At 39.4% G+C, this 13,016-nt stretch overlaps 1 long non-coding RNA gene across 2 annotated transcripts in view; it reads left to right on the forward strand.

The window, feature by feature from the left end:
• Positions 1-13,016, forward strand: part of LOC110956175 (uncharacterized) — a 56,297-nt gene that overhangs the window by 13,734 nt on the left and 29,547 nt on the right. For both annotated transcript variants that reach the window (XR_007946667.1, XR_002596036.2), the window contains exon 3: positions 4,520-4,562. This is a non-coding gene — a long non-coding RNA (uncharacterized LOC110956175). The remainder of the gene's footprint in view (positions 1-4,519; positions 4,563-13,016) is intronic.

Consider the following 13,016-nt stretch of genomic DNA (forward strand, 5'->3'; position numbering starts at 1 on the left):
AGAGTGCCGAGGAGGTCAAAGAAATATAAGGCTCCCGACAAAGCATGTAAAAGGGAAGAGAAAATTGAATCCTCGGAGACGCAGTGGAAACATGCTCTTTTAAAGCCAGAGAACATTGTATTGGTGAGCTCAAGGCCTTCGATACAGAGCGGCCTTATGACTGCGTAGGCGTTGGGGCCGAGCGACGTCGCGTTGGTAGGCATGGGAGAGATATATTAGCGGCGGGAACTGCTGTACATCGTCAATTACCAGGACTTTTGCACTGACAGTTCTTTCTCTGGCGCTTATCCAAAGGTCCTCCGAGTTAATTTCACCTGCCTCTGTCACCTCGCCCCTCGCCCCCACACGTCCCATAATAATGGAGGGGGGAACGCTGCAGACTGGCGCTTATTTAGTGTGTTAGGCTGTCAGCGGCTGATGGCCTCGAGCTGAGCTTCTGCCGCTGAGTAATGGCCACGCCGGATGATTTGTCAAGGTTTGGGGTCGGATGAGATGCAGAGGGAGCGAGACGGTAACAAGATGAGATGAAGGGAAGCTCACCTGTGATAAAACATCTACCACATCGGTTGGTCCTCATAGTTCTGCTGCTTTAAATTCATGACTTTTGTCTTTAAAAATGATTCATTTGGGCATTTTCTTTTCGTTTATCATAAAAACAACTGAAAATCTGGCACCACGGGTCCCAGCAAAACAAGTTCCTGTACAACTAAACTTCTTTCTCAATTACGCTTTGAGGGGAACTTAATCTCATTTTGAAATAAACATAATTCATAAGGCAGAATTTGTGTCCTGAGACAGAGGAGAGAACATCGGTCTCAGTCTTCATTTTCATCTTCTGTCATGGTTTGACTCTTTGTTTTTGTTCACTTTCTGATTCAGTTTAGGCACCACAGTACACATATCACACTTCGTTAGACACAAACCTCAATTACCCAAACTGGTTTAAAAAATCTTATTCTTTATTCTTGCTACTTTGGAGCTAGGTATTTTCCACTGACCCTAGATAAAATACCTTTTGGAGGGTGATAACATTTCACTGTGCAATGTGCTAGGCTTGTTTTCATAAGTTTTTTTTTAGACCAAACAAGAAATAAAATAAGATTTTTTTCATCCAATCTGACCATGATAGAAAATTGATTAGATTAGATTCAACTTTATTGTCATTTGAGGAGTACAAAACAAGGAAATTGAGTTAAACATCTAACCAAGAGTGCAACAGCAGCTGTAAAGTGCATCACATACATGAAAAGTATGTTACAGTATAAACAGAATGACTGACATAAACAATGGAATGGACACAATAAGTACATCAATAATAGCTGTGGATACAATAGCTAATAGATCATACACATGTACAAATATGGAAAAATAGTCGTATAAACAGTATTAATGCTATGAGATCTATGTAGACTACCTCATGAAGGTCAATGAGAGAATGCCAAGAGTGTGCAAAGAAGCACTAAAGCAAAGGGTGGCTATTTTGAAGAATCAAGGATATTAAGCATGTTTTGACATTTCACACTTTTTTCTTTACTACATAATTCCAAACATGTTTATTCATAGTTGTGATGCCTTTCAGTGAGAATCTACAATGTAAAATAATGAAAAAAAACATTAAGTGACTAGTAGTGTATACAGGAAGAACAGTATGAACATGGTCAACAGTAGACCAATGGACAGGGTGTAAGATGGAGAATACATGCAGTACATACACACGTGGACAAAATTGTTGGTACCCCTCAGTTAAAGAAGGAAAAACCCACAATTCTCACTGAAATCACTTGAAACTCACAAAAGTAACAATAAATAAAAATTTATTGAAAATTAAATAATCAAAAACAGCCATCACTTTTGAATTGTTGATTAACATAATTATTTAAAAAAACAAACTAATGAAATAGGCCTGGACAAAAATGATGGTACCTCTATAAAAGATTGAAAACTATTTGACCAGAGTGACATGATTAACTCAGGTGTGTCATTTAATTGACATCACAGGTGTTTCCAAACTCATAATCAGTCAGTCTGCCTATTTAAAGGGAGACAAGTAGTCACCCTGCTGTTTGGTGAAAAGGTGTGTACCACACTGAACATGGACAACAGAAAGCGAAGGAGAGAATTGTCCCAGGACATCCGAAAAAAAATTATAGACAAACATCTTAAAGGTAAAGGCTATAAGACCATCTCTAAACAGCTTGAAGTTCCTGTGACAACAGTGGCTCATATTATTCAGAAGTTCAAGACCCACGGGACAGTAGCCAACCTCCCTGGACGTGGCCGCAAGAGGAAAATTGATGACAAATTGAAGAGACGGATCGTTGGAATTGTATCCAAAGAGCCCAGAGCAACCTCCAAAGAAATTAAAGGTGAACTCCAAGGCCAAGGTACATCAGTGTCAGATCGCACCATTCGTCGTTGTTTGAGCCAAAGTGGACTTCATGGGAGACGACCAAGGAGGACACCACTGCTGAAAAAAACTCATAAAAAAGCCAGACTGGAATTTGCAAAAATGCATGTTGACAAGCCACAAAGCTTCTGGGAGAATGTCCTTTGGACAGATGAGACCAAACTGGAGCTTTTTGGTAAGGCACATCAACTCTATGTTCATAGACTCAAAAACCAAGCATACGAAGAAAAGAACACTGTCCCTACGGTGAAACATGGAGGAGGCTCAGTAATGTTTTGGGGCTGCTTTGCTGCATCTGGCACAGGGTGTCTTGAAAGTGTGCAAGGTACGATGAAATCTGAAGACTATCAAGGCATTCTGGAGAGAAATGTGCTGCCTAGTGTCAGAAAGCTTGGTCTCAGTCGCAGGTCATGGGTCTTCCAACAGGACAACGATCCAAAACACACAGCCAAAAACACCCAAGAATGGCTGAGAGAAAAGCGTTGGACTATTCTAAAGTGGCCTTCTATCAGCCCAGATCTGAATCCCATTGAACATATGTGGAAGGAGCTGAAACATGCCATTTGGAGAAGACACCCATCAAACCTGAGACAACTGGAGCTGTTTGCTCATGAGGAGTGGGCCAAAATACCTGTTGACAGCTGCAGAATGCTCATTGACAAATACAGAAATCGTTTAATTGCAGTGATTGCCTCAAAAGGTTGTGCAACAAAATATTAAGTTATGGGTACCATCATTTTTGTCCAGCCCTATTTCATTAGTTTGTTTTTTTAAATAATTATGTTAATCAACAATTCAAAAGTGATGGCTGATTTTGATTATTTAATTTTCAATAAATTTTTATTTATTGTTACTTTTGTGAGTTTCAAGTGATTTCAGTGAGAATTGTGGGTTTTTCCTTCTTTAACTGAGGGGTACCAACAATTTTGTCCACATGTGTATATTGTATATTATATTTAAACTATTAAAGATAGGCACCAAAATCACTTGGTTAGGGTTTGGGTTAAACTACAAGTCTTTCACTGCACGTTTGAAGCTTCTCCATTTTCTGAGTTACCGTGGTGATAAGTCCAGCCCCATCAATAATAATAATAATAATAATAATATCACATAATTGGTAGGCTGAAGGGCTCCACAGTGGCTTGGTGGTTAGCACTTTCGCCTTGCAGCTAGAAGATCCCGGTTCACATCCTGGCCTGTGATCTTTCCGCATGGAGTTTGCATGTTCTCCCTGTGCATGCGTGGGTTTTCTCTGGGTACTCTTGGTTCCTCCCACATTCCAAAAACATGCATTAATTGGTAACTCTAAATTGTTTGTAGGTGTGAATACGAGTGTGCTTGTTGGTCTCTAGCCCTGTGATAGACTGGCAGCCTGCCCAGGGTGTACCCTGCCTTTGCCGTAATGGCTGGGTTATACTTTCCGCACAGATGAGTCACGCGGAAATGAGATGCTTGGAAATCCGCTCGAGAGACCATGTATGACTTTATACTCCATGTAGCGTCTGCTCCCAAACTACAGTAGGTAGTGTATACACAAATACACATCTACCTAGTCTACTCAAGTACTAAACTAGAGCAGAAGAAGTTTGCCAATGTTTACACCGTGGTATTTTACCAAATTGTAGCATTTCAGCAGTTAGTTTTAATTTCACGCCATGAATTGTTCATAACCTGGTTACCACGGTGATTTCTGTGCAATGAATTGTATAAATGCCCGTATTCCCGAATTTCTGCTGCTAGGAGCTCCTTTTTTTCCACCAATTTTTCACATGTTTCCGTCCACGTACTTAGAAGAATTTGGAGGTGCACGGCACAGAAATGTTCTGCTTGAGAAGGGCAGTGTGAGGGAGCGTGGCTTCTAAAATGACGTAATTCGTAATTCGAATAGACTCCAGCCCCCACACGAACCTAATGAGGATTAGGAGGTGTATGGATGATGGATGGATGGATGGATGGATGGATGGTTGGCTGAAAAGGAGCGACAGTGAAGCAATTACATAAATGGCAAAGATATGTCAATTGGAAATGCATTTATGATGCAAACAAATGTGTTTCCCTGATATCTCTGTGTTGATCAATAAATCTTTCTTATCTTTGGCCATTATCTTGCAGCTCAGAGGAACCAACTTGAATGAAGTCAGGAAAGGAAAACGATGTACGTGAGTAACTGTAGATTGATTGTGTCACACAGACACACAGTCACATTTAGATGTGACACATGGCTGTCAGGTTTCAACGTTTGCAGTTTGGTACTTTCCAGAGGATGGAAACTGTCGTTACTCTGGATTCACAGCGAAGGATTCAACTGGTGACCCAGAACTTCTTGCAGCACTTTAGCAGATCATCAATGCATGTATTCAGAGTGGTATAAACCGTCTTATTCCAAACTTACGTAACTTTCTTTACCTGTTGGTGTTCTGTGGGCCAAAACAGCTCTAACTAACCTGATCAGGGCCTTGGTATGCATAAAACAAAGTGCTTGTCAGACTGTCTAAGAGCATCAGAAAACCCATTTGTGTCCAACAAGATTTGAAACTTTGACTTGTCGTCGGACTGATGGTCCAACAACAAGTCAAAGGAGTTTAGCAGCTACAAGGACAAAAGATATTAGAAAGCTCTCCCTCCTAATGGACAGACAACACGATGGTGTGTTTTCTTTTCAGGCTGCTGCTCAGTGTGCAAACCAGCTTTTTGTTTTCTGATAATCTGAAGTTCTCTCTGGAACTTTGGAAACTTTTACACTGAACTCAGTCGGGCTCTGCAGCAGCTGACCAATGACTGGAGCTAAAAACAGTTGACGACATGATGCAGAAGTTACACTGTGATACTGAAGAAATGCATTTGATGCAATCAAATGAAGCATTTAAAAAAAAAAGAAAATCTGTGCTTTAGTTTAAGGCAAGTTTATTTGTGTAGCACAATTCATACACAAGGCAAAGAAATGCATCACATAACTCTAAAATTAATTAGAAAAATGATTTAAAGGTAGAAATTAAGACATTAGAATGATAGAAATAAAACATAAAAGTGTGTTAAAAGTAAAAAAAAACAAAAACAAAACAAATTGAACATCTCAAAGAAAGTTGTAGTAAACAATCTGGTTTTCATGCCTGATTTAAAAGAACCAACAGTTTGAGCAGACCTCAGGTGTTCAGGAAGTTTGTTCCACTGGTGAGGAGCATAATAGCTGAATGCTGCTTCACAAGTCTTGGTTCTGATTCTGGGAACACACAGTAAACCCGTCCCTGATGACCTGAGGGCTCTGGATATTTCATATGAACCTCGTAAGTCTATAACCAAAATGATGTGGCATTTTGATTTTGAGACCAGTGGAAGACAGATCAGGCTTGAATTTCTCCTAAGGACTTGGAGAGGGCTGTAGGAGAAGCAGAGCTGCATAGCGGCTTGGTGGTTAGAACTTTCACCTTGCCGCTAGAAGATCTCCGGTTTGCATCCCAGCCGTCCTGGGATCTTTCTGCATGGAGTTTGCATGTTCTCTGGGTTCTCCGGCTTTCTCCCACAGTCCAAGAACATGCTGAGTTTAATTGGTTACTTTAAATTGTCTGTAGGTGTGAATGTGAGTGTGATTGTTTGTCTGTATATGTAGCCCTGTGACAGACTGACAACCGGTCCAGGGCGTCTCCTGCCCCATGACCCTAATGAGGATTAAGCAGGATATAGATGATGGATGGATGTAGCAGTAAAGAATGGGAAGTCCATACAACAGGTGGCAGATGAAGATCGACAGAATGACTTTCGATTCATGGACAAAAAGACAAACAAAAATAACCCACTAAGAACAGAGCTGGGTTCAAGAAAACAGGATCTGCCCAGCAGGTCTTGGGGGAACAAATGGGAACAGATCTTGCATTCTCTCAGGTATAACACTTTCAATGTTACTTTAACATAACTGATGGAACAATTTAACCCAACATATTTTCTCCAAAGGCTTAATTTACCCCTTGCTAGGGGCGAGTTGAGACAAGAAAACTTTTTTTTAAACAGTCCATTTTAGATCCAAACCAATTATTCCCAAGGATGCCCCACATCCTGAAGTATGTTTACTTGTCTTATTTTTAGACATTACTGTCATGCCTCCACTGTAACAACACCTCAAGTAAAAACTGGCTCATCTTACCACACTCTCCTCTAGTTAAGTTACTGGTTTGTGGTTTCGTTTGAGACATTCCTGAGATCACAGAAGGATAATAGACAGAAGCAGCTGCATCGGAGTCTAATTTATTGATTAGTGGTAAATGAAAATAACGATATAGATAATTGGAAAAATGTCAACCTGCCAGGCTGATCATCAGTTTATTACTCTGCCAAAGAACAGCAGAGTTATGCGATGATTGGCGTACGTTTGTCCATCTGTCTGTCCGTCTGTGTGCAACATTAATCAAAAACAGAACAACGGATTTGGATAAAATCTATAGTGAAGGTCAGAAATGACACAAGGACCAAGTGATTAGATTTTGGCAGTGATGCAGCTTCTAGTCTGGATCCACAGATTTGTTAAAGATTTCTGTATCATTGCGAGATAGTAGCACAGCACCACTGTAACTATGACAAGTAAACCCTACATCAACTTCCTGCTGACAATCACATAATTGCAATCCTACTACAAATCCACCGCTGAGGACTTATCAGGACTTCTTCATCTGGAAAAATACAAGGAACAATTGATTCAATTATGGGGGTTAACTCCCGCCACTTGCTACATATTTCGGTCATGCAATTAGGTATCTGTACATAACATACACATACATATCACACGCCTGTGCTCAGCGTGAGGTCATTTTGTTTGTGGGTACATCTATATTAAATGGCCACATTCTATGTTGCTGTGATTTCGGCCACGATTTTTTTCAAGATTTCAGCCATCCGAAAGATACAAAAACTGAGCAGCCTTGGCAGAGTACTACGCTGTCTGAGTGCTTTTCTTCTTCCTAATGTGGAGTACGTTGCATGTTCTCCGAATTTGGCTCAAATTTGCCATTTGGGAACCTTTATCTCATATATCTATATTCTGCAGAATTTACGGCTACGTGAGACTAGAATAAGGTAAAAGCAGAAAGGGTTAAGACCGAGGCGGCGGTATGAGTCTGGACTTGAGGTAGCGCTTGTTGTTGTTTGCTAAGAGGTGATGATATCTCCGATTCATCCGCGGTATGTCAGGTATATCTGTGGGCGAGCAGTTTGGCCATAGGGTACTTCCCATTCTTCTTCTTCCATGTGTCAGGGCTGTGTCTGTGTGTGTGTGTTTGTGTGTGTGTGAGAGAGTGTGCGAGTATCTGCATTCTGTGGATTCCTGGCGTGCAGGTTGCATGTGGGAGCAGAGAGAAAGCACCTGGCTGAGAGGTGAGTCACAGACACAGGTAATAGCTCTGACATTTAATTCTAATGAAGTACTGGGAAGATAATGGTACCTACTGGCATTAGCGGCACACACACACACACACACACACACACACACACACACACACACACACACACACACACACGAAAGCCCTCCTCAACACTTACCACCGTAAAAACCTGTGCTTAAGACCCTGACTCATACACATTAAGGCAGAAAAAGCGGAGGAGGTGGAAGTGTATTGAGGCCCCAGACAAGATGACAGTCAAAAGGACACTTAGGCAGCCAAACAGAAGGCAGACGGCGGGGACGGAGGAAGAGGGATGGAGAGGGTAAAAGAGGTGACTAATGCAGGAGATGCTGATTAGCTTCCGTGAAAACAGCCCCGAGAGAGTCGCAGAGAAAGTGAGTTTCTGCAGCACTGAAAACTCTCAAAAAAACAAAAAAAACAGAGAAAATAAAGAGGGGGAAATATTCTCAAGTAATATTGTAGTCAAACAAAGAGTGGGCAGTTTCGTATGCCGAGACGTTTCCAGTAGTTCTGCGACTGCTGCTGCTGCACTCATTCGATGAAGGCTGAGATGCAGTAAATTAAAGTGGGGTTTTCTCACTCGCTAGTCTGTGTATTTGCATGTACAATAATAATAATACAGCCGTGCATGTGTGCATGCGTGTGTGTGTGTGTGTGAAGAGCTCATCAGCATGTTTAAGGTCACGTCTGATGTCACCGTGTTTCCCCTCAGCGAAAGGCTTTGCTGCTGTTTGTGGTTTGCTCCTGACTCACTGTGGTTTCCCTTCGATCGCAGCGTAGTCGCATACACTGTAAATCATTCATTCAGTTTCCCTAAAAATGTGACTTAACTGCCTTTTGCTTCATTAATTACTCATCTTTAGAGTTGTGAGAGCGTAGAAGACGATCAACTTCAGATATGAAGTTCAATCGACAGACAGAGAGACGGGGTTTTTTTCTGTTTGAGTCGGTACAAAGACATTCAACTGCTTCTGGTTACACGGAGATCAATTATAAATGTACAGGAACACTGCAAAAAATATATTCACGTCAAAAATATTTGGTACCCAAAATATTATGTTAAACTGGAATAATACTGTAATGTTCAATATGTGTAAAATAATGAAATTTTTAGCTGATTTAAATGCAGTTTAACAGTGTAATTTTATTGTAAAAGACCAAATTATTATTTGTGCTAACATATAGCACGTTTTGTGCTGACAATACTTATCATTTTGACTTGTTTTTTTGACAATCAACATGCAAATTAAGAGCTTTTTCTGTGATTTCTAAAGATGATTTACCATTTTTTAAACCTCTGATATACATAACTTGTCTTTTAAATCAGTAAAATAATTGCATTTATGCCTGGTTTAAATACAGTAAAACAGTCAGTTTTATAATCAGTAGAATTACTATCTGTAAAAAATACAGATTTTTATTGTATTTACAGTTATGGCCTGTTTTTGACAGACTGTAAAAGATACTTTTTTCTGTTATTTAAAAACATGATTTATCGATTTTCATTTTGTATTATAACTCATTTGTCTTTCAAATATGCATAATAATGATTGTTTCTACATTTTTTTAAGGCAATTGAAATGAAGCAAAACAGTGTAACTTTATTGTAAAAGGACTAATTATCATCTGTAAAAATACAGATTATTTACAGTTTCGACCTGTTTTTGACAGTGAATATGTAAAGTAATACTATTTTATTTTGGGGATTTTTTGCAAGATAACATCTGTATTTTCTTTTTATAGAAGGATAACAAGCTGTAAAAAAAACTTGTAAAAAATATGAATCCTTTTTTATGTAACTTTTATTAGATATTATCTATGATTTTTAATATTGAAATAAAATGTTGCAATTTTTTTTTTTTTTACTTTGATTGAGCATTTTGGCTTGTTTTAGGTTTAACATGTAAATTAATATAAGTAATTTTTACTAAAATATAGATTATATTTAGAAAATAAAGATTAATACTATGTAAAAGAATTAACTGGAACAAAAATGTAAATATACCGATTGTTTAACATGTTCATTATTTACAGTTTTGGCCTGTTGCTATAGGGTTGAAATGTAAATTATTACTTTTTTCTTTGATTTTACACGATATTATGTTTCATTTAGTGAAACCTTGCAAAATCTGTAAAATAACAGTAAATCCTTGTTAGAAAACATGATTTTTTTCACATTATACGGACTGAATTCAGTACTTTTGGACTTGATTTAACCATAACTTGCGTACTACAAATTTCCAATGTGTCTGCTTTCTTAAACTACAAAAACAATCTTTAACTCTCCACCAATGCATTCTCTGATGCTTCCTTAAATACTACTGTTATTTCCTGTAAACTTAGAGAGTTTCTGCTTGTTCATTCAACAATTATTTTAAGTCAAATTGCCTCAAAGAGACCAGAAAAATCTGGAAAACTCAAATATTTACATGAATTGAATCAGATGATTTGACTGAATTCCTGTGTGATGTTTTTGCAGTGTTTCCGAAAGTGTGCGTGAGATAGAAAGTAAAGAATGACAGAATCAGTTTTCAGTTCTCTGATGTGAGTCAGATCAGTGGCGGATGTTTCCCTTCAGTCGTAACCTTCGGGGTAAAAGTTGGGACTGCGGGTCACCGAACAGATCACACGGTCTCTTCTTCGTCGTGTTTCTTGAGGCTTTATTTTATTTTTTAGGAGGGGATGTTGCTTTTTTTTTTTTTGTCTTTTTTATTTTGTCTTTCCTGTGCCCACACACCAAATAACACAAAAGCCCTCATTCAGTTAACCTCTGTCAGAGTTTTGATGTTTCTGACACACTGTAAAACGCCCATGTGGTTTTGGGAAATTCTGCCTTTGAATTTCTTGCTCTTTTGTTCTGCGTCCCCGCCAACCACCATCAGCACCAACCGCCACCCCCGAAAAACAGCCGCTATTTGCTGATTGTCAGCTTGTGCGTCGACTACAATGACTTTCATGAGCGACTGTGTTTGTGTAATGAAAAAAGAGAAAGAGAGAAAGAGAGAGGGGGGAAAAAATGCATGTTTGATAAAGAAATCAAACCGGTGCAGCACAAGAGCCCTTGAAACATTTCGCTTGTTGCTCTGGTAACAGCGAGGACAGATTCAGGTGAGAATCTGTGGTTTCAAAAAAAAGAAGCATGCTTTTCTCTCTTTTTTTTCCTCCACCTTTTTGTGTTCAAGTGGATAAAACGCTGATTTTTTGCTTTGACAGCCGGACACGACGGGTCTCGATCGCCGACCTCTGCGGTTAAAACACTGCATTTACTCGCTTGCATTTGTTTCTGCGCCATTCATCCGCTCGGCCTCGTCGCTTTTCATCCGTTTAATAGTGGTTTGCCCTCACTAATGTGCAGCGAAACTTCTATTTTCATCATTTCCATCGCAGCATTAGTGGCCTTTGCTGTGTTTCTTTACACTGGATTGTGTTCGTCCGCCCGCTGCCTGCACGCCGCATCCTCGCGTCTCCATTAAAAAAACACCGTGCTTTTCATGGGATTCTGAAAAAGCCGACAGTCCTTTTCACCAGGTTGACACGCCCTCGTCATTGTGCTGCTATTTCACGATGCCTGTGAGAAAAAAACAAAATGAAAATCTTAAAAAACTGACAGTCACTTCTCAGCCCCCCCTCCCCCCTTCTTGTTCTTCTTTTTTTTAAAACAATGTTTGAATTTTACTTTCAAATGTGTGTGTTTTTTGCGCCTGTGTTTGAGTGGTGGAGGTGAAAGCCATTATAAGATGTGTCGGCGGAGAGAGGAGAGAGAGAATGAGTGAGAGGGGGAGAGAGTGGCTCGGTGGTGTTGGATGAGTGGGCTGTCATGCATTCTTTTAGCCTTATTCACTGAGTTAGCGTGGGCGGCTAATTCGTGATTGCATTCACCAGGTTTACCTAAGGGGGAAATGTTTTATTATATGCTGTCTTTGAAATCGATGACTAATTGCAGCACCGCTTTTTTTGTGTGTGTCCATCCATCTACCCTCGGCTCCATTTTCTCCCAATTTTCATTGTCATTTGTCGTCCTTCTGGATCTGAGCTGCATTTTCTTTTGCAGCAAAAACTCTTCTGGAGGATGAAATGTAAAAAAGGTGTTTTAAACCATCTCTGAAAAAGAAAAAAGCACAGGAAGAGTATGGACCGGGAAGAAAACATGGAGATAAATGGAGGGTGAGTGTGATTGAAAGGCAATAAGACAGTTGAGGAAGAAAAAAAAGAGAAAGAGAGGGAGAAAAAGAAGTGCATTCTCTCGACGTGAGTCACTTCTGAGTGAAAGCTTTGTAATTTAAGCCACACATGGTGAAGGAGAAGGAGAGCAGGGAGGGATAGATGGAAAGATACAGAAGGGAAAAGCAGACAGATGTAGACATTCTCCATCACAAAAATCACCGGCTTCAACCACAGCGCAGCGGTAGGTGGCTTCAATTAAGTCAGTGGGTGTACCTGATGTGGCAAAACCTATCCGACTTACAGTAATTATACGCTAACGAAAAAGTGCTGCTGGAAAGCAACATATTGTACTTATAGTTGGCAAAGAGAATTTAATCCCCTTATTATGCAACATGAATGCCTCAGTTTCCTGCACTTTACACGGTTTTTACAGGTATTCTATGGTAACTTTTCTACCATTTCTGTGTTAAAGGGATGTGATGATGTTGCAGATTGACTAGTTTGTCGTATTTTGGATGGAATGAAACTTTAAAACTCCAAGTACTTGCACAGAAATTTGCATTTTGTGTGGAATACAAGTTCAGAACTGCATGTACTTGGACAGAAGGTCATATTTTGGGTGAAGTAAACCTTTAAAACTAAAATAATTGGAACAAAACTAGTATTTTGAGTGCAATAACCCATTAAAATTACAAGTACTTGGACAGAAGGTCATGTTTTGGGTGAAATAAACTTTTAAAACTGCAAACAATTAGAACAAAACTAGTATTTCGGTTGCAATGAAACCTTATAATGCTAAATACTTGCACAGAAAGTTGTATTTTTGTTAGAATACACCTACAAAACTACAAGTACTTGGACAGAAGGTCATATTTAGGTGGAATAAACTGTTAAAACTGTAAATAATTTGAATGAAACTAGTATTTTGGGCACAACAAACCCTTAAAACTCCAAGTACTTACACCAAAAGTTGTATTTTGGGTGGAACACGCCTTCAAAACTACAAGTACTTGGAAAAACGGTCATACGTGGGGTGAAATAAATCTTTAAAACCT

This window comes from Acanthochromis polyacanthus, chromosome 14 (genome assembly GCF_021347895.1).
Source record: "Acanthochromis polyacanthus isolate Apoly-LR-REF ecotype Palm Island chromosome 14, KAUST_Apoly_ChrSc, whole genome shotgun sequence".
In the NCBI taxonomy this organism is placed as follows: domain Eukaryota; kingdom Metazoa; phylum Chordata; class Actinopteri; family Pomacentridae; genus Acanthochromis; species Acanthochromis polyacanthus.